This window comes from Cyanistes caeruleus, chromosome 2 (assembly GCF_971803275.1).
Source record: "Cyanistes caeruleus chromosome 2, bCyaCae1.hap1.1, whole genome shotgun sequence".
Taxonomy (NCBI): Eukaryota; Metazoa; Chordata; class Aves; order Passeriformes; family Paridae; genus Cyanistes; species Cyanistes caeruleus.
Genome location: NC_141702.1, coordinates 43,539,506 through 43,561,962, shown reverse-complemented (window position 1 = coordinate 43,561,962; position 22,457 = coordinate 43,539,506). Strand labels below are relative to the sequence as shown.

Sequence of the window (22,457 nt, the reverse complement as noted above, 5' to 3'; positions counted from 1 at the left end):
GAGCGAGGAGAAGGAGAGTAATTGGATGGATACCCACTACCTGAAATTGAAACTAATCTAAGCAACCCTGGGTATAAACCTTAATGCACTGTTGAGCTTCTGCTAAGAGGTCATTAGACTGAAACTGTTTCAAGCCAATTAGTTCCTTGTTCTCAAAGCTCTGATTTGGAGTTTTCACTGGCACAATAAGGTTACAAATGCTGCTGCAATTATGGCAATATTCATTCACACAGGCCTACATCCTGTCACCCTTACTCATTGTATGGGTAGTAGAACTGGACCTTAATGCCTGTGCCAATGAAATGCTGGACATGTCAGGGTGGGGCGATACTGAGAGATATCACCACACCTAATGTTGCCAGTCACTGGGCTAAATGCCAGCTACTTTTCAGTCGACTGGGTGTGGGGCTATCTCATTGCATTACCACACACTCAAGTGTCTTACTGCAATACCAGTTCTTTCAAAGCAAAAGAAAGCCAGACCGCCTAGAAAAAAAACACCTTTACCATCACCTTTGTTTTCATTCAAAGCCGCACACTTAGCATGGGTGCTAATACAGCTGCAGCAGGAATCCAAAAAGGTGGGACCCTTCTAAACGAGTTGTCCAAGCTCTCTCTCCAATAAACTTTGGGAAATGAGTAGCTCTGAGGAAAGATTGATCCTTCCTGCATGAGACACCTCTCTGAGGCAGACTGCGTTCTGAAGGTACTGGAGTCGCTCCCTCAGCTGGCGGGCAAGAGGCTCTGTCCTGGATCCGTTCAGCCGGCTGAGGTCTGTGGAGCTGTACCTCTTGCCTAGTGACAGAACCTGAGCCTGGTTAGCGTTCTGACTGATGGCTTGGTCAGACAGGGACTGCGGGTCACAGCTCCTGAGACAACAGCTGATGCAACACTCCCAGCCCCTCAGGACAGGGAGCACGTCTGTGGGCCGCTCCTCTTGCCAGCTCCTGAGCAGCAGTGAGTAACTTGGGCGCTGGGAGAAGCAACTTTGATTTTCTCTGTTTGGTCAGCAGGAAGGCAGGTTCCCCAGCCCAGCAGGCCCTGCAGACACACTCCTGGCAGCACAGCTCACCCCCAGGGGAGCAGCTGGCCGCTGACATTGTCCCAAGGCCCAGCAAGTGGCATGTGGGAAGGGCTTCGGAGGAACGCACAGTCCCTAGCAAGCGTGGAGATTACAGGGGAATGGGATAAGGAATTGACAATGAAGGCTAGGAAAGAAACTGGCCAAGTAAGACACAAACAAGAATTAATAGCCAAATAATACTACTTAAATTTCTTGTTCTAATGTACTTGGATTTTGTTGGTTTGGAAAGTGTAGAGGTGAAATTCTCCCAAATTTGCCTATTTGATACCTTGCATTGTGCTCTTCTCCATTTTAATGAAGCTCAAAATGTGGGTAAGGATGGGGACTGGAGGAATTTATTATCCCTCCATCGAAGCAATGGCTGTGTATTGAGAAACAGCAAAACATTGCTTGTTAAAGCACTATCTCTACAAAAAGGCCTTATCACTTGGGTGTGGAGGACCACAGGAAGGTTAAGTATTGTAGCATCTGACAGACTAACGAAAGAGGAGTATTCTTAGGACTTTTGAGGCCTGAGAAAAATGTCAAAATCCAGCCATATTTTACTGTGTTAGTGATTATGCAGTTGCTGTCTCATGGGACAGAGCTGTTGACTCAAACTAAAGGTGCAAGCTGGTCCCACTGTTGAGAGACCTGTTGTTCCTCACTAGAGGAACGCTGTCATGGGGAAGCATCCTATCAAAGAAACCACTGCCATGTTTTGTTTGTTTAAGGAGTGTGGTAGATGCACATGAAAGTCATGATTTTCAGCATGATATAAATTTAAATAATTCCAGAAGAGGGGGCCCCAAATTTGCTGGCTTTCAAGTAGTTGGCATCATTGGGATGTCTGGATTTATTAGGCATCCTCAGGTAATGCAATAATGCATATGCTTATGGGATTACATGATAGGGGAGTTAGATGACATAAAAAAACCTGCTCAGCAGCTGCGTCCCAGGGTTGAAAAATCTTCCAGAGAGTGTTTTCTTGGGGGAAAATATGGGGTTACTGATAAACTTTTAGAAATCTCTGTGGTTAGTTCTGTTCCTGGTGAGTGTGAGGTTAAGGGGAAAAGAAACTCATTATGAGCAGAAAATTATTTCTCAGGAATTACTCTCAATAAAAAAAGTGGCAGTAAAGCTGCATTTCCTTTCTTTAAGCATGTATATATTTCTTCTCTTTAGAACCTCTGATTGTTCAGCTGAAGAGGGTGGTAATTGCCCACCCCAGTGATTCAGCATTCTGGGAATTTCCCAAAAGTGGTTTGAGCTGAGCTATGGTTTTTGCCAGCCTTTTCCAGCTTTAAATCGTCCTTCTCCCTAAAAAGGGCAAATGTCTTTGCTTTCCTAATTGAAACATTTGACTAATAAAAATGATAAACTTTGACTGTTTGTAAATATGATTTTATCAGAGAGCTAACACTGCTACTTTTATCCCCTGTAGAAGATATTGCTTTCCTACCATATTTCACATATTTCTGGCAAATATCTAGGGTACAGTACTAGGTTACAAGGAATTGTATTGTAGTTTTACAGCCAGGAAAACTAATCAGTTTAGCAGAGTCACAATATAAACACAGGAAATAAAGTAGTTCAAGAGTGGAAATTAATGAAAAGGAGAGGGCCATTACAGTAAAAAATGTCTGTGCATTAATACTGGTTGACTAAGTCGGTCAGGCAAAGCACTACAGTGTTGATCACTCTCTGTTGCCATCGTAAATACTTTCTTTCCTTCTACTTTGTAGTATCCCCAAGCTACCTACTACTCTAATTACTTAATGGTGATTATTTTCCTTTTCTCTTTAGCTTTTAAAATTTTCCCTCTTCCATGCTGTGAGTGTGTTAAAACTCGAGCTAGGTAGAGGAAGCTAAAAGAGTAAATAAAACATTTTTCTCTTTTCTCTTTAATTTTCAGGCTTGCTAGGTCTCATGTGTATACATGTGTATGCATGTGTGTATGGCTGGCCTCTGGTACAAATTAAAGTAGCCACACAGAAGGACAAAAAGGCACTTAGCCAGGGTGAAGGATCTGTCCCCATTGTTTCCTAGGAGTGTTGGATTCAACATCCTTTGACTCATAATATGTAATTAAAAAAAAAACAAACCAAAATCCAGCAACTCAAAATGAAAACTATTGTTGCTAGAAACTGAATGTGCAAGGAACAAGAGAACGAGTGTCTAATCTGGTACGATTACTTTTCAGGATATTATAAACTTTGGTCCTACTGAGCCCAACAGGAAAATTCCCAGTGACATCAGTGATGTACAAATGGGTTCATAGCCCTTCCTCGGGGTAGGTTCCCATACCAGTACCAATTGGTAGGTGTGAATAAGCAGAGAAATCCTGCTGGAATGAAAAAAAAACCAAAAAAACTTCTCAAAGATTATCATCAGCATGAGCAATCTCAGTAAAGTTCTAATGACTGCTGTTAACAAACTGAGTTTTATTAAGTTTCCTGTAAAACAATGTGCTCTGGGGGAAGAAAAGGAGGGGGGGGCGGAAAGCAGGAGGGTAATTGTCATTCCAGTGAATCAGCTCCTCTGGGAATTTCCAAAAGGTGCGGTTAGCTCAGAAGACTGTGGTGTTTGCCACATTTTTCCTTCCTAAGGCTAATCTTTATAATTCAAATTAATTTGCAACCATTTAGTTTTGAATCTAGAGTTCATATGCTTGATTAAGTCCTATTATTAATAAATCCATCAAAGGCACAGACAATGGCAACAACTATTGAAAAAGACTAGGTTTTAAGTAGAATAAATTTATTAAAAATTTGGACACTTGTCAGACTGTTCAACACCAAGTTTATCCAGCAAGAGAATGAGACTATCCAGATCATGAGTAGAAAACAGCTTATCTGCAATGTGAGGATGTCACCAGGCAGCAGGGAGAACACAGAAAAGTGACTGACCAGCTGAGTTCCCACAGTGAGCACCACTCAGGAAAGTAAAGTTTAAGGAACTAGTTGCATGAAATACATGCAAAGAACAAAACCAAATACCCATTGATTGCAGTGAATTGTCTGCCTCCCAAGCAGAAAAGATTTCTATAGAAAATGGCAGTATTATTCTTTCTACCACGAAGGTCTAACTTTTAACAAAGAAATTATCTTCAGAACTGTAGCAAGAGCAATGTTTTAACTATTACCCATATATATTTGACTAAGAAACTACTATTGTTTGTGTCCAAGAAACATGGCCAATTCTTCCCAGCTGTATTATTGTATTATAATAATTTTCCATTACAGAGGTGACTGTTGCTCCAAGCCAGGGTATGTAAATTAGCCAAGATTTGACTCTCCAGGCTTTGCCATGCACAATGCTAAGCACCTCATGCACGACGCTGACGTCTCTCCATACTTACAGACTTCCCTGGGAGTTGAAGGCACTCAATTCTGCCTGGGAGGAAGAGATCTGTGTGTGGCAGAAAATGTTAGCATATTAGGAAAGTAAATGGAGATGATTTAATAACGAGACTACTGCTTCTCATGCTGACCATTGCTGTTTCATTGTTTCCTTGTGCTCCCCCATCAGCTGGCATCTGTCATGTGCCCCATGGTGAGTGCAGACTGGAAGCTCTGTGGGGCAAGCGTTGGCCTTTGGAGTGGTGGTTGTGTGGAGCAATATCCAGGTGCCCCAGACACAGCAACCACGAGCTCCTGCAGTCACGCAATGGCTGCTTCCTTCCTTCATGTGATTGCTCAGCCTGTTTACATCTGTCAAGCCTTTTATAAAAGCTGCGCTGCTAGCAAGGGCTGTTGGTTTTATTTATTTTTTTTTTAATTGTTTTGAAGGCTCTTTTTAGTTAAAAAGTGTTTGCCACCACAGTTAAGTCATGGACTGGATTAAAGTTCAAAACCAGCTCACGTCAGCAAGTGGATGGAAATTGTTACCATCTGACAGCTGGTGGCCTGGAAGGAGAATGTAAAAGTCACTGCATGAAGGATTGGTTCAGGGCAGTGCCACAAGAAGTGACATGGCTTTGTTTTATATCCTAGGAGTACAGCTCTCTGTTCTGCCCAAATTCTGTTAAAGGAGTGGGCATGGAGATTAGTGAAACTCTCTACACCTCTCTGACTGAAAGTGCCAGGTCCTACTACCTATTAAACTTGTGCAGGAGAAGCTGTGGTTTGTGCCACTGATGATACTTGGTGAGACTGTAGTGTGGCAGGCCTGGTCCAGGTCACTAGGTTCAACACTTCTTTCCTGCCTTTCAGCCCCCTAAGTCTTTCTCCCAGCTTGTCTCCTCAACTCCAACCAGTAAAAAATGAATTTCTGAGGATAAAAATCTTCTATTTTCACCTCTGACTGCTTTAATATAGCCCAGGTATATATTATTAAATATAAGAATGCTCTAACTTCCAGAATGTCTCGTACAAACTCATACTGTTCATTTAAATACCTGTTAGGCTCTATTGCAGTGTGTAATACAAAGACAGACCAGGCAAAGGCTGCAGAATTAACTGATCCAGAATAAGTGATAGCACTAGGAATGGCACAGGGACTGCAGATTGCACATTACAGATGTGTGTCTTCTGGCTCTAGCAATGACAGCTGAAGACATGACTGCCCTGAACATCCTGCCAGTGGACCATGCTACCATCCAGAGGGACTCCAGTAGGCTGGAGAAATGATCTGACAGGAATCTCATGAAGTTCAGCAAGAGGAAATGTGAAGTCCTGCACCTGGGAAGGACTCATCCGCATTATTCTAATGGCCCACTGCATAATGGGAGCTGACCAGCTGGAAAGCAGCTTTGCAGAGCAGGACCTGGAGGTCCTGCTGGACACCAAGTTGACATGAGCCAGCAACCTCACATTACAGAAAACTCTGTCCTGGGCTGCATTAGGAGAAGTGCTTCTAACAGATCAAGGGAGGTGATCCTCCCCCTCCATTCAGCCCTCCTGAGGCTGTAGCCAGTGTTCTGTCTCTAGTTCTGGCATCTTCAGCACAGGAGAGAGGTGGACGCACTAAAGAGAGGCCAGCAAAGAGCCACTATTATGATTAGGGGAGCAAGAAGTGGCAGAGGCACAAACAACACAGTTTTGCTGCTGCTAAAACCTTCTCTAAGCAACAGAGCAGCACTCCTGTAGGGAAAGGCTAAGAGAATTGTGACTTCAGGCTGGAGAAGTGGAGTCTCAGGTGGCTCTTATCAATGAACACCTGAAGCAAGTGTGTAAAGAGGACAGAGCCAGGCTCACTGCACTGACAGGACACCTGCAACAGGCACAAACTGTAACACAGAAGGTTGTGAATATGAGAAAATATCTTTTTATTGTTAGGGTAACTGACTACTGGCCCAGGTGGTCTGGAGGGTCTGTGGAATACCCCTTTTTGGCAATATTCAAAAACCATCCATATGTTTAGTCCTGGGCAACCTTGTTGTAGGTGACCCTGCTTGATCAAGGGGTTGGACCAAATGATCTCTAGAAATGACTTCCAAACTCAGCCATGCTGTTATTCTCTGTTACTGTGAATCCACACCTAGAAGCTCTACATCACCTTTTCCCCTGCCAGCAAATATTGCTGCCTTTCCAAAGCCAGATACACATGGGAAGACCTCCCTATGAATGTCAACAATACTGAGATGCATTATCTTGAATAGCAATTTTTTTGTTGATCCAGACTATTTTCATTGAAACTTTTGAAGGAGTGCATATAAGGGTTTTTGAAGTGGTTGACAGGAACAGGGGTGAGGGAGGATGTTGGCCAGCAGCCAGGGCTAGGCTGGGTCCAGTTACCCCTTACTGTCTACTACCCCTTACTGTCTACTACTGTGTAGCTGTCACAATATTGTCACAGTACAGCTGGCCTGGACTGGACAAAGTAAATCTGACCATAACACAAATCCAATCCAGCTAGCCTAGTTCATGCCTGAACATGTCCCTGGATAAGTTATAAAGGACCCTCAGCCAGCCCCATTGAAGCTTTATAGGAAGAACATCATTGGCCAAAGATCAAGGCAGAGAGAGATCCCAGCCAATAGCTGCCTAAGCCTGGGAGTTTTGAATCGAGTATATAAGTGAGCTCTGCACAATAAACCAGGCTATTTTGTCTCATCTGGTTCACAAGATGTGGATTTCGTCTCCCCACCCACGACCGGCATGCTATATGTAACCACTGCAGTTTCACTAGAAAGGCAGAAAAGGGCTCAGTGCTCTCACCTCCGAGCTGTTGTGTCAATCAGGCTCTAGGAAATGGAAACCAGAAGAGCAAGACGGCCGACAAAATACTGCAAAATTCAGGAACTCTCTGAACAAGCTAAAGGAGATAAACTTCAAGACAGTAAACTACAGTGACAGCATTTATGACTGAATTAAAACAACACTCCATGGTCTAGTTGAGGTGTTAGGGTTGGGTTGGACTCCATGATCTTGAAGGTCTCTTCCAACTTAGTGAATGTGAGATTCTGTGATAATTTTAAAAGGCAGGGAATCTTAATTTAAAAGGATCTCAGAATCTTAATCCTAAAGCAGGATTTTTGTGAGGCTCTTTTAATGAGAATTAAAAAACAAAAAACACCTCTCCCTTTGTATTGTAACAATAAATTCATAATAATTGAATGTTATCTTTGTGTTACCTTACAATCTACAAAACCTAATATATGTTTTCCAGATTTGTTTCAGTTTTAATCAGTAATGCAAGATAAGAAAAGCAAGATTGTCATCCAAAAAAAGAGAAAAAAAGAAGGCAAGACAGATCTCGTAACAGAAACCAAAAAACAAAGAACATTATTTCTTCTCTGTGTATGATTTACTTTGTAGTCACTAAAGGTCATTGCTACCTGTAGACTGCCTGCTGTATTCTAATGGGAAAAAATTACTGGAAAAGTCAATATTAAACTAAATCTTAATAATAATTTGTGTCTAGAGAATGGCTAGAAAATGAGCTGAAAAAAAGTGAGATTTTTTTTCATTTGGACAGATATAACACACCCCAGACAGGGAAAAGGGCCCTTTCCCTCTGCTGTGCCTTTTTGGTACGTAAAGCAGGAGTCAGCACATTTGAACCATCATAAATGCATCACGAATTATATTTGAAGATATTTAAATGTGACCAGCTATGTACGTTTCTAGTCTAGCACTGTAGAGAACAAGGAATGCAGAAATTCACTGCTTTTTTTTGTAATTCTCATATGTACTGTGGCAGAGCCCAGGGGTAGTTATGCCTTGGCAGTGGGTGCAGAGTGGTGCCTCTGAGAATGCAACAGGTACAACTCCACCAATGATAAAGATAAAATAATAGTGTCCCTAATGTTACTAGTAGCAGCGAATGCCACAGGAGGACCCCCCTAGCAGAGTTCATTTTCTTTTGTTGTTAAACGAGGCTCAATGCTAGTTATTGTTGAACTGTGGGAATTGACACGGGCTGCTGGCAAAGCAGACAGTCTGCACTTTGTGCATGGCAGTGTTGCTCCTTTTTATAAGCTGGTGACCTCACCTATTTTTGCTGTGTTCTGCCATTTGAAAGCCTCCAAAGATGTTAGCTCACTTTTAATGAGCTTTTGATTGTAAGGCTGTAGAAGTGAAAACGAGGATGTTGCTATTGTTGTCACAGAGGTGATAAATGTTAACCACAGTCCAAATGAATATTTTAATTCTTCCTCAGAAGAAAAGTGCCTTATGCTTTCAAAGAAAACATCAGAAATTCTTCAACAGTGAACTGTGTTCACTTCATCAAGCCAAAAGACCAACCAGTAATTTCAGGGGGTATTTTCTAATGTCCTTGAGTATACAGTAAAGAAAAGAGATACCCTTCAGCAAAGCCACAATTCCTCTTCCTAAGTGTCTGTATTTACTAGTCACTTCCACTGTCAGTAAAGTCAGAGGAAGCGGGGTGTACAGCAGGGTCTTAAATGCTCATTTTGAAAGAAAATAAGTATTGTTTAATAGGAATTTATCCACTCTCTTGTGAAATTTATCCCCTGTAATGGTCCTAGTATTTATTTAAGCTAGTGTTTTTGTTGCAAATACTGAAACCTGTTATTTGAGCACTACTTCATGTGTCAGCAGGCAGATCCTCTGCCTCCTACTTTTCTGTGCTGAACTTGGACCTTGTACTGCAGGTTAATTTTTGCTACTCTTTTGCTAGACTTCTATCAATTCTGTCCAAATAGCCTCCTCCAATTAACTTCCTATGAAGCTGCCCACTGTATGATCTAGATACTGCTAAATGTTGGATTCCATGGTCAGTTTTGCTCTTGCAATAAATTACAGGACAGACTCAAAAATGTGGTAAGATTAAAATAAGTGTAGAATTAGAGCACTCTTCAGTTCCCACCTGCTTTGTAATTGTCTAAGGAAGAAAAATCCAAACGTTTCATTTTAATTTAATTTCCATGCCAAGTCAAAGCCATTAGTATTTCTGCCCTACACAGAACAGGAGTCCATTAATCCCTAAATTGATCAGTCCCTGAATTCATCACTCTGTTGTCGTGAGCCAGAGAGGGATGAAATTTATCTGGGATAGTCTCAATATCTGATTCTGTATTGATAATGAAGCTCAAATCACAGACTTCAGAGTTAACAGGCAACAGAGTGAGGATAAAAACGTTTATCTCAGTGAAGAGATTGTCTGGATGTATTTTGGAGCTTAGAGGAGAGGAAAGAGAAGCCTATTCTTTACTGCAGCATCAATGACTTGCTGCTGGTAGTAACTAGGAGAGAAGGTTAGTTGATGTTTCTCACTGTTTGGAGATAGAGAGGGTTCTTTCTTACCAGAGGGGAAAGGGATATGATGTTTTCCATTTTCCTAGGAGTAGGCTGTTTGCTAGGATCACAAGGATCGCCGGAGATAGCTCTTTCTCTGCAGGCCTCTGCCTGAGGCATGCAGCATTTCAGAAAGTGTTTCAAGAAATCATTTTGCTGAGTACTGACTTACATCTGTTATAGAGATATATAATAATTCTACTAGAGAGACTGAAGAGAGGATTTCATTAATCCTCTGGGTTGTATGGGAAGATAAAAGTGCAGTATAGTGTAATGTTACACGTGCTACACTGCCTTTTTCTTTAAAGAAGGCCTCCTGGGTTGCCACAGGACTGTGTGGTACAAGTGAGAAGTTATTAAAAGGTAGGTATGTTTAGGGAGGTTACTAAAATTGTGTGGGAATTCTAGTCATTTCTTGAGCATCTTTTCATAGAGAAAAAGAGCTGTACTGTTCAGTGTTTGCACCTAGCTTAATTAGTTTTGTGCTGTCCATTCAAAATGCTGCATTTCCAATAGAGAGAGGCTGATTCCATCAGCCAATATTTGTTACAATTAGCACAGAACTGACAGAATTGTGTGCTTACTATATAAAACCCCACTCATGGCTTTAGCATTAGACAACTACCCAAATGAGGGCAGAGGGCTATCATTACTACGCTTCCAAGGTGTAATAATGTCTGAGTTTATTCATGTACTTACAATTGCCTCAATCATCTCCTTTAACAGAAAGCTCTGCAGCAGGAGGAAATACAATCCAAAACACACTGTGAGTAGCTGTTTGTGGTTATGTCACATCATCATCTCCAACTCAAAAAGTCACTCAGAGGATCTAAAAGAAACCTAATTTTAAAACACATGGACCATTGACCGCAGAACTGTAGCAGTTCACTCGCACATAACATGAGAATGCCCCTACCTTGGCTCATCAGCATATCTGTCCTCTCCTGCTGCCCATGGCATTCCCATCCCTGCTGAGAGGACACCTGACACAGAGATTTATTGGTAATATAGAGAAGTTAATCTGGTTGGGACCAGGTTTCAGCTACAGAGCAGCCTGTCTCCACCTCCAGTGTGCTTGTCAAGTTATAATGGTTATACCCCTATTCTGCCAAGCTGTGAAACCACAGCCTTTGTATACTCAAAAAAATCAAGTGCAAGAGCAATATGTAAATACAGATTTGCACCTTGATGTTGCTTTTGATCCTGTCTTCTCAGGAAGTGAAATGAGTATCCAAGGATTCATGAAGGGGTGGATCCAGTGACCTATCCAGAACAGGGACTTGGGACTTGGGAGAGCGAGCATTTTAACACAGATACCAATCATTGCATGATTTCCACTCTTACCCGTATAAAGTTGATCACATATACTCTATATGCTGTGGGGAACTATCTTATTTTCCCTTCTGTCCTGAAGCAACCCCAGCACACAGGAGTGGGAAGAGAATTACAACTTTAATGCTGCTGCAACATTCTCCCCTAGAACATATGTATATTGAACCCAAAGAAAAAAGGCTTTATCTACAATAGTCAGATGTTTCCAGAGACTGGTAGAGTGAGAGAGGCAAAATATTTGCAGGATATGCTGGTGGCTCCATCCAGATGGTACAGAGGAGGTGACATGACTTTGGCATCCTGAGTCTTTTGTGTCCTTCCAAGGGCCATAAGAACATCCTTGCCTTCTCCCTTGCTGTGACCCCAGGCCCACAGTCCTATCATTAATGTCCCACACCAATCCCACCTTTCCCTCCTGAGCTGTTCAGCACCTCCTTGTACCCTGAAGCTGTTCTTGTGGTAATACTACTGCATGGGGTCTGCCCAGCTTGCTGATCACCGAGAATCATCCATGGCTCAGCCTTAGTCAGTTATTTTGGTTTATTTTTCCTTCAGTCGAATACTTCTGCCATGAGCATTAGTGTAACATTAAGAACATTTCTATTTCCATTCAGTTCTGTGTTGTTGTGAACTGCATTTTTATGGTAGGTATTTGTTTTTGCAATCACAGTGATGAAATACATTTACTGGTTGTAGCAGTTACAGGACTTCTAAATAAATATCTGTCTTTGTTTAATTTCAGTAAATCGGCACATTTCACTAGCATTATAATAATAGGGATTTGGGGAATACTCTGTGTCCACGAAATAATTATTGAAGCAATTTATTCTTGCATCATTGTAAAAAACCCTTCAATTTGGGCTGTTCCCAGAAGATAAGGGACTAGATTTTTCAGAGTAGATGACTGTAATTTTAATTTTAAATTTTTTTTCTAGATTTTGCCCTTGGCTTTGTTTTGGTTTTGCAACTTTGGTGTGTGAAAATATGTAATTGCAGTTTTCCATTCAACATAAATGGTACTATTGAGAGTAGTTAGCTATCCTAATCTCCTGGTTAACTTCCATCTTCAAAAAGTACCAGCACTGTTGGTGTGATCAATATCACCTTATCACTCCCTAGAAAAACATAAAGATTTTGTATACACTGTAAGTGACTCTGGTTTTGGTAATATTGTTACCCTTCCTTCCTGTTTGGATTTAATTTTTGTGTATTTCCAGACAGCAAGCTGATGCTTTATACCTTGTTAATCCTTATCAGCTCAATGGAAATGAATACATATAACTGAAAGGTTAATTTAGCAGGATATGAAAGGAACTGTAAAGTGGTGAAAACATATATGATATTTTCTCAATGTTTTCTCTTTAAAATACATTGCCCTCTGTATTTGTGTTTCTGGCTGCTGTGGTATGAAGGATTTTATTTTTATTCCATCATTTGGTGCAGTCTTTTCTTTATTTTCATATTATAAAATAATATATTTACATAATTTTGAAATAATTTCAAACTAAATTGGTAATGTAGAAGAGTTATGAGGTAAAGCTGTGAAATGTTGTTTGGCAGTGCTGACCATTTTCATAGACTGAGGCATTTCATTGATTTCATACATCTGAAATCCAGGGATTAGTTACTGAGAAATTATTTCCCCACCGCTCCCACTTTGATGGAAGGCATCTATTGTTTTTGGGGCATGCCTAAACACATGGGATGTTGTTTCTGGAAGAACTCTATCATTCAAATGAGATGATATGAAAGGCAGAGTGTGTAAACTACAGCTGTGGAGAAACAGATTGTAGCTAATGGATCCAGATTTTGCCAGGAGTCATCTGGATAACTTGACTTTGTGTTGAGCTGCTGCAAACAACAATAACAACAAACTCCTTTACACGTATGCTTCGTTTGGAGTGTTTCGTAAAGCTGCCTATGGAAATTTCTCAAAAGCAAACTTTTCTCAAAAGCAGCTAAATGAATTACGTAATTTTTTTCAGGACTACTATGATTCATAACCGTACAGAATATGGGCTTTATTATGTTTCTTTTATGTATGGGTATCTACCAGTGAAATCTATAAGGGCTGTTCTGTGAGAAAAGTCCTCAGGACCCTGCCTAAAAAGTTGCATGTGTTAGGTTTGCAAATGGTGTATATTAATAGGAAAATTCAATTTGTTTTTCTCTTCATCCTTCAATAACATGTGAAGGAAACAACATGGTCTAAACCTAAGTGCAGTATTCACGCAGGCCAGCAGCCCGCTATTGCGCCACACGCAGAATTCCCACTGAGGTCACTGGAAGTGCCCTGAGCAGCATCTCCCTTGGAATGAGCCTGGCTCTGTGTGCGTGTAGATGTGCACGCGCGTCTGCGTCTGTGTGTGTCTGTGTGTGTGTGTGTGTGCGTGTGTGTGTTGAGTAATAATTTTCCACGGCAGAAAAAAAAATTAAAAATTGAAACTTTGTTGTCATGCTATCTTACAAGGAAGCTAGCTTCACCCACACAGAGTTGAAAGCACATACCACTCTGCTACAGCACATAAACACTGTTATCACGCTAGTTGCAGAAAGAGCACTGTCACTGGGACATTTTATAGGCATGGGCTTTTATACTATTCAGCAAGCTATTGAAAATTAAAATGTAATTAGTGTAGCAAAACAATAGTTTGCATCTTTTAATTACTGCTCCGTTTTTTTGACAGAATGTTTTAATTATTGTTTTTTCTTCTGTTCTGTTTTTATTGATTTGGTGCCAGTTCAATTGTGTTACCAAGACCTCCCAGTACTCAATGAATTTACCTCAGGGGATTCTGCCTTCTTCATTGTTTTAAAATAAAACAGATCTCCAACTACCTACAAAACAAAATTAGAAGGGGAGGAGGAAAAAAAAAAAGGGAGAAAGAACAGGATAATGAAAGAGGAACAGGAAGGGAAAGAGGGAGGGCAGGAGGGTAGGAGGCAGGACAGGAGAGAAGGAAGTGCGGAAGTGCGGAAGTGCGGAAGGAAGTGCGGAAGTGCAGAGGGAGGGAGGGAGGGAGGGAGGGAGGGAGGGAGGGAGGGAGGGAGGGAGGGAGGGAGGGAGGGAGGGAGGCAGGAAGGAAGGAAGGCAGGAAGGAAGGAAGGCAGGAAGGAAGGCAGGCAGGAAGGAAGGCAGGAAGGAAGGCAGGAAGGCAGGAAGGCAGGAAGGCAGGAAGGCAGGAAGGAAGGAAGGAAGGAAGGAAGGAAGGAAGGAAGGAAGGAAGGAAGGAAGGAAGGAAGGAAGGAAGGAAGGAAGGAAGGAAGGAAGGAAGGAAGGAAGGAAGGAAGGAAGGAAGGAAGGAAGGAAGGAAGGAAGGAAGGAAGGAAGGAAGGAAGGAAGGAAAAGGAAAAAAAGAAAGACAAGAGGAAGGAAATGAGAAAAAAGTGAAAGGGGGGAAAAAAAAAGAAGGAAGAAAATAAGGAAAAAGGAAAAAATCTTCATGTATTATATGTCTGATTTTTATTTTTAAGTGTGCTAATATAAAACTGTGATTTAGTTATGGAATCAGATTTGTTTTCAATTACTTTAGTTAAAATGTTGTTCTGGGGTTTTTAAAAAGTAGCAGTAAAACTGAATTCTCAAAGAAATAATTATCAAAAATGTTAAAATCACAGTAGAAAATACTAAGATACCCCTCACTTTGATAATTTTTCAACATAGTTCCTTGAGGAAGAAAATACATGTACTGAGATGCTAGTTATGGCTGTACTGTCATTCTCTGTGGGTGTGCATGCACTCAATTTATTGCAGCCCTTCAGCTGTCAGAAAAGTGCAAAGTAAGTGGGAAATGACACAGAACACTGATTTAGAACACTTTCATCTCTATATGGTCTGTTTTCGTTAGTGATCAAGAGAGAGGAAAGTAGTGGTTAGGCACTATCTGTACTACAAAGCAAACCCTGCAGAGGCTATACAGCACATGGTCTTTTGAGGGACTGGATACCTCTAAATGGAAACAAACAAACACACAAAGAACTGTATTTATTTGAGAGACTTTAATAGCTCCTTTGCAGCCATTTTGTACATAACAGGAAGCAAGCCATTCCAATTTCCAGTGTGCTTTATCCCAAAGTATTTTCACCCAAGGGTTAGTCGCCACAAATTTTGTATTACTTTTGACTTATTAAATATTTGTAAAATCTAAGAAGGCTTACTTACTACTTGCATATTTCAGCCCTTATGAGGCAAGACATTATTTATTTACTATGCTGTTATTTGGTTACTTAATGAACAGCTCACTGAGGCAAACAACAAGAAACCCAAACCCAAGAAGACCAACACTGCATTTTCAATAGCAAGATCCCTTGGGAGCCAGGCTCTGGGATTTTCATAGCAGGAAAATGTGGTCATACTACTCAGAGGCATTGGCTGTGTCTGGGAGGGACTAGGAGGTGGCAGACATAAGTCCAAACAAGGAGGAACTAGTGGAGGACCTGATAAAGTTTGGAGGATTAACACTCTATCTCTCCTGGAGGTTCACAGTTTTGAGATCCCTTCATTTGAGAAAATGGGAATTCTGGCTGTCTTTCCTTAAGCAGGATGGCCTCCAGTTGCTTCTCTCAAAGTATGCAAGATCCCCTTTGCAACTTGGACTCTTTCAGGTAAAGGAAGACATGAGTCTTGCTGATTGCTGCTACTCCTCATCACTGTCAGCCACTCCTGGGTGCAGGGTTTAGTACTGGACCTGCATTTAATTACAATGGTGTGAAATATTACCTTCGTTCAGTTGGACAGGCACTATTCTTCTAGAATTCAGCCTTCAAATGTACAAAATTAGGCAGCAAGTACCACACAAATCTTTAAAATTGGGCAGCAGGTAGAATGTACTGCTTTGATTATTTTTTAATCTTAAATAGCTGCAGCATGTGTATTTATTTCCCTCTTCAGCATTTTGAGGTGTTGGGGTTTGCTTGCTTAGTTTCTTCATGCTGGAAAGGTGGAATTGCCATGTTGCAGGTATGAACCAGTCCTGTTGATGTCATGGTCACACACAACAAGCAGCCACTAGCTCATGGCATTAGCCCTGGTGATGTGTTGCCATCCCACAGCAGGTGGAATGTTGGTGGCTGGTGATACATCCAGCCCTTGGAGTGAGCTGGGGGAGCCCAGGGCAGGGAAGCAGAGGCTGTCACTTGCCAAGAGAGGGGTGTGCTCCCACTGACACCCACAGTCCTGGAGAGGAACATGACTATTACCCTTTCCACTGCTTCCTTTGCTGCTCATCTGGAAAGGGCAGCAGCTTTCTGGAAGGACATTGACCTAAGGGTAAGGAAACACACTACTGATTTTCTACGTGTTTGTTCTCTTAGAGATTATAATCAAAATTTATTAATATCTGTTGTTCAACCCTGAAGATATATTTACACTTCTTTGCTATGCATTAAATATTGACGTTTGTATTTAGAGCTTCCTTCTGCACGTTCATCCAGAGTGATTATTTTTCTGATGAACTCTGTACACCTCATTCTAGACATTTGTAATACAGAGGTCTACATCTGAGGCCAGACTCTCTTTATAGTCAGTGGAAAGAAATACTCACAGGAGATGATTCATCTGACCTATTTTAGATATCTACGTGAGGACAAGATTAACCTTGCCCCAGAAGTATCTATTTACCCTTTGCTGTCTGTGGAGAACTTGCCACACTGCAAGTATCTCAAGTTGAATGCAGTGAATCCTCCTCTTCATGCAAAGACCAATTATCTTGAGAAATCCCATGCTACCATCTGCCTTTGCTTCCAACCAACACTGAAAGCTTACAGCCACTGTGAATCTCAAAACTTGTACATTAACATCCTGAATTTCTATTTATGCATGAGGCCTGGCACTCATCTTTTCTGAAGACTTGAGCTGTGGGTATGGATCTCCATGTCAGAGAGCTTTTGAAAAGCAGGAAGATGGAGCAGCTCCTCTGCTTTAAAGCTCAGTCATGTGTGTGCATACAACATTTGGATCTATGTGTGACCCCTCCACAGGCCATAAGGGCATACTCATAAGGTTGTCTCTCACTTAAATTCCCAGTTTCATGTTACTTTAGTATTAGCATGCTGCTTATGGCACCCTTCTATGCAGACAACTTGCATTTTGTACCCATTTCCTCACTCCACGGGGACCATGCATTCCCTCAGGAGCCAGAGCAGATATTGTCATATTTCTGAAGAGTATGAAGTTTGTACATACACAGTCCCTGCATGAGATGATTTATGCACTGAGAAGTCAGAGAAGGTGAAGTAAAATAAATGAAAACATGCTTATGTTTCACTATTAACTTTCAAATATGATGAGGGTAAAACTGGAGTGTGAGAGGAAAACATAAGAAGGAAATATGATTAGAAATAATGCATTAGTTATTTTTTCATATGAGATGCACATATGCTCAGCAGAGTAAAAGCAAGTATTTTCCAATATTAAGCCTCACAATACTATGTTTGTTTTCATATCATTAGCATGACATGCTAAGTGGCTCCCTCCAATGAAGTGTGCTGTTTCTGGCTGGAGGTTTGCTCAGACAGCTCAGATCAGCTCTGATGTTTATTTACATGCACACTGTTGTGAAATTGTTACACTGTGAGCAGAGGTGCTGGAGAAACTGTGGAACATTATTTTGCCAAATGTTGTTGTCATAAGTAGGCCCCAACTCTGTGGGCTTCTCAAGATGGGCAGACCTCTGTACTGGGGCAAAACACGATGCCAGCTGGAAGTCTTACACAAGTGGCACAGCAAGGATGAACTTACAGTTCTGACTGTGATTTCACAAATGTTTGTTTGTTGTTTTCTGTCCCAGAGAGCTGTGTTTAGCAATCCATGGAACAGCACACCAGGACTTCAACAAGATGGTGTGATAGTGGCTGGTTGGTGTTTTTATTGTTGTTATTATTTTTTTTTTGAGAAACAGAAGCTATGGTGTAGGATACTCCTCTTATGCCAGAAGCTTCAGTATAATTCAGTATAATAATGAGTCTTAAAAACGGTAGTCTGGCAACATCCCTTTGCTTGCCAGCAGCAGGTAAGACTCTACTTGATTAGGAAGGATGGACACTGTACTGTCTTTCTTCCTCTGTCCTGTACAGTGTTCCACTAGATTTTGTCAGCAGCCTCTCAAGACAGTAAAACTTCTAGTAAATAGCTCCTAGAGATGGAAGGAAAGAGCTGCAGCTCTGAAGTGATTGTTTCAGGGTATCTGCTGACTCAGAAAGGCATATCTACATCTATACCACAGCCTATCCACATCTCCAAAGTGTTTTATTGAGCAGTAAAAGGTAGAAAAGCACTCAAACACAAGCCTGAGCCTGATGTAATTGGATGAGACCTGAACAAGAGCAGCTTGCTTAAACGCAGAACCAGATTCCCCTTCACATAAAATCAATCATGTCCTTTATATTACATTATTACATTAAAATTTACACGTTTTCATGTATGCATATCTGAAGCCTCCTGCATCTTTTCCCCTATCTCCACCTATTCTTATGCCTCTGGTCCTTGATATTTATTACAGTGAATGACTGATGTTTGATAAATACTGGAATAAACTAAAATGGGATTTGTATGATGCTATTCTTGCCATGTGTCTTTTTTCTTTTTCCAAGTTTACAGAGTCCAGACCAGGATTAAAAGACTTAGCTTCACATTCCTAAAAGCAGTGCAAAACTTTCCACCCAAATTAGCTGGCAACTCCCCTTTGGATATCAGAAACACAAAAACATGTTTTAAAAGATGAATCATCTCTGGACAGCTCAGGTGAGGAGTAGCAACTTCGTAGCAGCACAGATAGCTCTCAAGCCCATTTAATTTACTGGAAGCACAAAAGACAAACTCCCATCAGGCAGAGCTGCCTACTTTTGGACAAAGAAGCAACCTGTTTTCAATTCTGTATTTGCTACTTGGACTCTGTCATGACATTCAATTGGATATCAAATACATGGGTTCAACAGGAAGGACATGAAAAGCAATTACATGCAAGTGCCATCAAGCCTCTCTTAGAGCTGAACAGTGACGTGGAATAAAATCTGCAGTTCTGGGCTGTGCAGTCACGCAAAACGTGTGAACACATTTTTACACTGTTGTTAGTAAGTTAGCAAGAGTTCTGGATGTACAAGTGGCATTTCCTCTCCTCACTACCAAGCTATCTCATGGTTTTTCCACAGATGTATTACCCTAAGGACTGTGTTACTGTACCTTGTTTTCATGACTCCCAGTGCTGTAGACTCTGAGGAACCTACCCATGAGGAGCTGAGACCCACAAGACTGGTGCTGAGATACTGCTTGAGGTGTGATCCAGACCCTCAGGCACCCAACACAAGGCTGGCAGGGATGCCTTACAGTGAGTTTGAAACCCACCTGCACACCAAGCAACCCTGAGAGCTGCTCCTTAGGAAACACTTGGGCACAGGATGGATCTGTAACTCTATCCTGACATCCGGCAGAAGAGTGGCCCCAAGCTGCCAAAGTAACTTGTAAAATATGCTTTTAAACATAAGACATGGGCTCCTGAGTTTCTTAAAAGTGTGGACAGTCTTCAGAGCAGATGGATGGACTCAGCTGGACAAGGAATTATCCCCAATGGCTGGAGAGCCTTGAAGCACCTCCTTGCCAGCCGGTGCTCAAGGGGTCCCAAGAGGGTGGAGCCCCTGCTCTGGAGCTCAGCTTTATTTCCTTGTATTTCCATGTGGCACTCATTTAAATCTTTGATTGAAACAATCAGCTTGTCCAGGGCCGAGCTGTGATCCTCTGCCTCCACAAACAGCCCCGGTACATCAAAGGAATGGATGACATGAGTCAATTGCTCGTGGGCCCAAAATCGTACAGAGTTGATTATTCCTTTCCCCTTGCCCTTCTCTCACATGGAGAAGGCAGAAGTTCAGGCATGAGCCCAGCTACAGGAGGAAGGGAGGGGAGGTCTGGTGTTGCTGCCTGGAGAGAAAGCAGCCATCTCCCATTGGTCACAGTCCAGCCTGAGTACTTCACTCCCTCTCCCAAAAGATGCACAGAGCTGTGCCATCTGAGCCCAGAGGGACAGGAACGCCACAGACCCATTTCCCCTGAGGCTCTCTGTGTTGCTCCCTAATGGGCCTTTGGCTCTCTGACGGCTGAAATGCCAGTGCCTCAGGACGTGCTTCACCATCCCTATTCCTTATGGAGTGCCCAAACTTGAGCCTCATCCCATACAACTGCACCTCTGCTTTTCCATCAAGGTAGCCAGAGCCCATACTCTACATTTATGCTTTTTTGTGTTTGCTTTCTCCATCTGCAAGAGCCTGGATAATGCCAGGTCTGGTGCAAGACCCACTGATAAAATTTGAGCCATCGAAACATGTGACCACAGTTAGGCTGGAGCCCTAAGGCAGTATTTGCTGTACAGCTGATCTGCAACATCAGCCTAACCTTCTCAGCCCAAGCTGCCTCCACATTCAGCCGAGAGACACATGCATTTCTGCTGTTTTCATCCTAAAGCATATCTCTGAATGGTGTCCCAAATTATCTCCTGGAACTGCTGCTATTGATGAAGGAGCCTCGGGTGATTAGCTCAGCCTGAGACAACCAGCTCACAGACAGCTGAGGCTAGCTGAAGAAGTGTCCCCTGGGATGCTAAACAAATGTGTCACGCTGCTGGGCTTCTTTATACCTGGATTCATGGATTTATTTTTCCGTGTTACCAGATTCTTGGACAAGCACTGAAGACAATAGTCTTCCAAACTGAGTACACCAGCATGCAACAACTGCTAATTTTTGATATGGAAAATGTGGGGGTTTTTGTTCACTTTAAGAGATCTATTTGGACTCACTTTAGTCTTCCATTACAGGTGGGATTCATAAAAATTGTTTCCCAAGCAAGTAATGAGGAAAACAGACTTTCTCATTATCCTTTTTGAGAGCAGTTGGTATAAAATATTCTGTTCATGAGCAAATTAAGTAGCCACAGTTCCGCCGTGTTCTGAACATCTTCTGCATTCAGTATCACCAATGAATTGTATGAGTACAGGTTGTACTTCGCATCTCCAATACAAAAGTTGGGGTGGATTTTTTTTTCCTTCTGGGGAGCACGCAACAGAAATTGATTGTAATTAAGGAGAGAGTAATTGGCAGCAGCCTCAAGTCTTCCTTGGATCCGTTTTCAATAGCTTGAAGCTTGTCAAAATCTGTTTTCAACTTACAGGATGATCTGAGAGCTTCAAATGCCTCCTTTGCCATCTGTCCTGTGGGTTTCAATATTTGCTTTTTTTTGATTATTTGAATGCAGTAGGGTGCCAGTATCAAGACAGCTTGTCTCCTTTTGCTGAGTTGTGGGGCAGGAATTTGAGTGGGTGAGGTCTGAGGAGACATTGTTTAGTCTTACAGTTTTTAAACTCAGTCTTCCTTAGATCTTTATTTTTCCCTTCATGTGCTTCCATTCACACCTGAATCATTCATTATACTGGCAAGCTGGGAAGATCCCTCTTTTCTTCAAGGTAACCACACATTTCTGAAGTAAATTATAGGTGTGGAGATGATAGAAATTTGTCGTCTAGGCACACACCCTGGCTCCTTTCCTTTTCCAAAGCATGTAATAATAAAATGTTTTTCCTTTTTTTCCTCCATAGCTAATGTATGCCTAATGTGGGAACAATTGTTTTTTTGTTTTGATGGAACATTAAAGCAGTCTATGTAACAAGGGAGGAAGTCTAAGAAGTGGCATTTTACTTTTAAACACAGCTTTGAAAATAAGTGGCAAATCGGTGATCATGCTGCATTGGTGTAATCTCCTTTGTGTTTTTTTTGCTGGACTGTCAGCTTAGACACAGATTAAGCATGGGATAAAAGTCCAGAAGTCCCTTTTGAATTTTGGGCTTAAATACCAATGTTCAAGGTCACCTCTCCTTTCCCACCCTGTGATGTTTTCACCCCAGGTTCTGAATTTAAAAAAGGACGAATTAGCCATTGCCATGGTATTTTGACCCAAAGCAAAAGCAAAAATAGCTGATTAAGTTGCTTTTATGATGCTGAAGCCATGGAACACATTCTACCACTCAAGCACATGGAAGGATTCTAGTAGAACTGAAGGATGAAAACATTATGCCTTGTTGGGAAATATTAATGTTCATGGCTATCATTTTCTTATACTCCCCAGACTTTAATGTTTCATGCATAACAGAGATGGAAAAGATCCAACCCACTAATTTAAGTACGTTGCAAAGCACAGACAATGAAGTTCCTATTGAAGATGTTTCCACAGGAGAAGATGAGCTGTAGGACTGCCAGATAATGAGAAACTGGGGTGTAGTGGCAGAAGTACTTATATTTTGAGAAAATACACTGTTTGCAACCAAGTCTTGCTCAAAGTCACTTGTAAGCAACAGCAGAAAGAATTGGTCTGGCA

At 41.6% G+C, this 22,457-nt stretch overlaps 1 long non-coding RNA gene across 1 annotated transcript; it reads left to right on the top strand.

Annotated features, from left to right (window-relative positions):
• The first annotated feature begins 391 nt into the window (after positions 1–391).
• Positions 392–21,756, top strand: LOC147654760 (uncharacterized). The gene is made up of 2 exons (XR_015283072.1): positions 392–957; positions 18,691–21,756. It is a non-coding gene; the product is annotated as an uncharacterized LOC147654760 (long non-coding RNA).
• Positions 21,757–22,457: the final 701 nt, after the last annotated feature.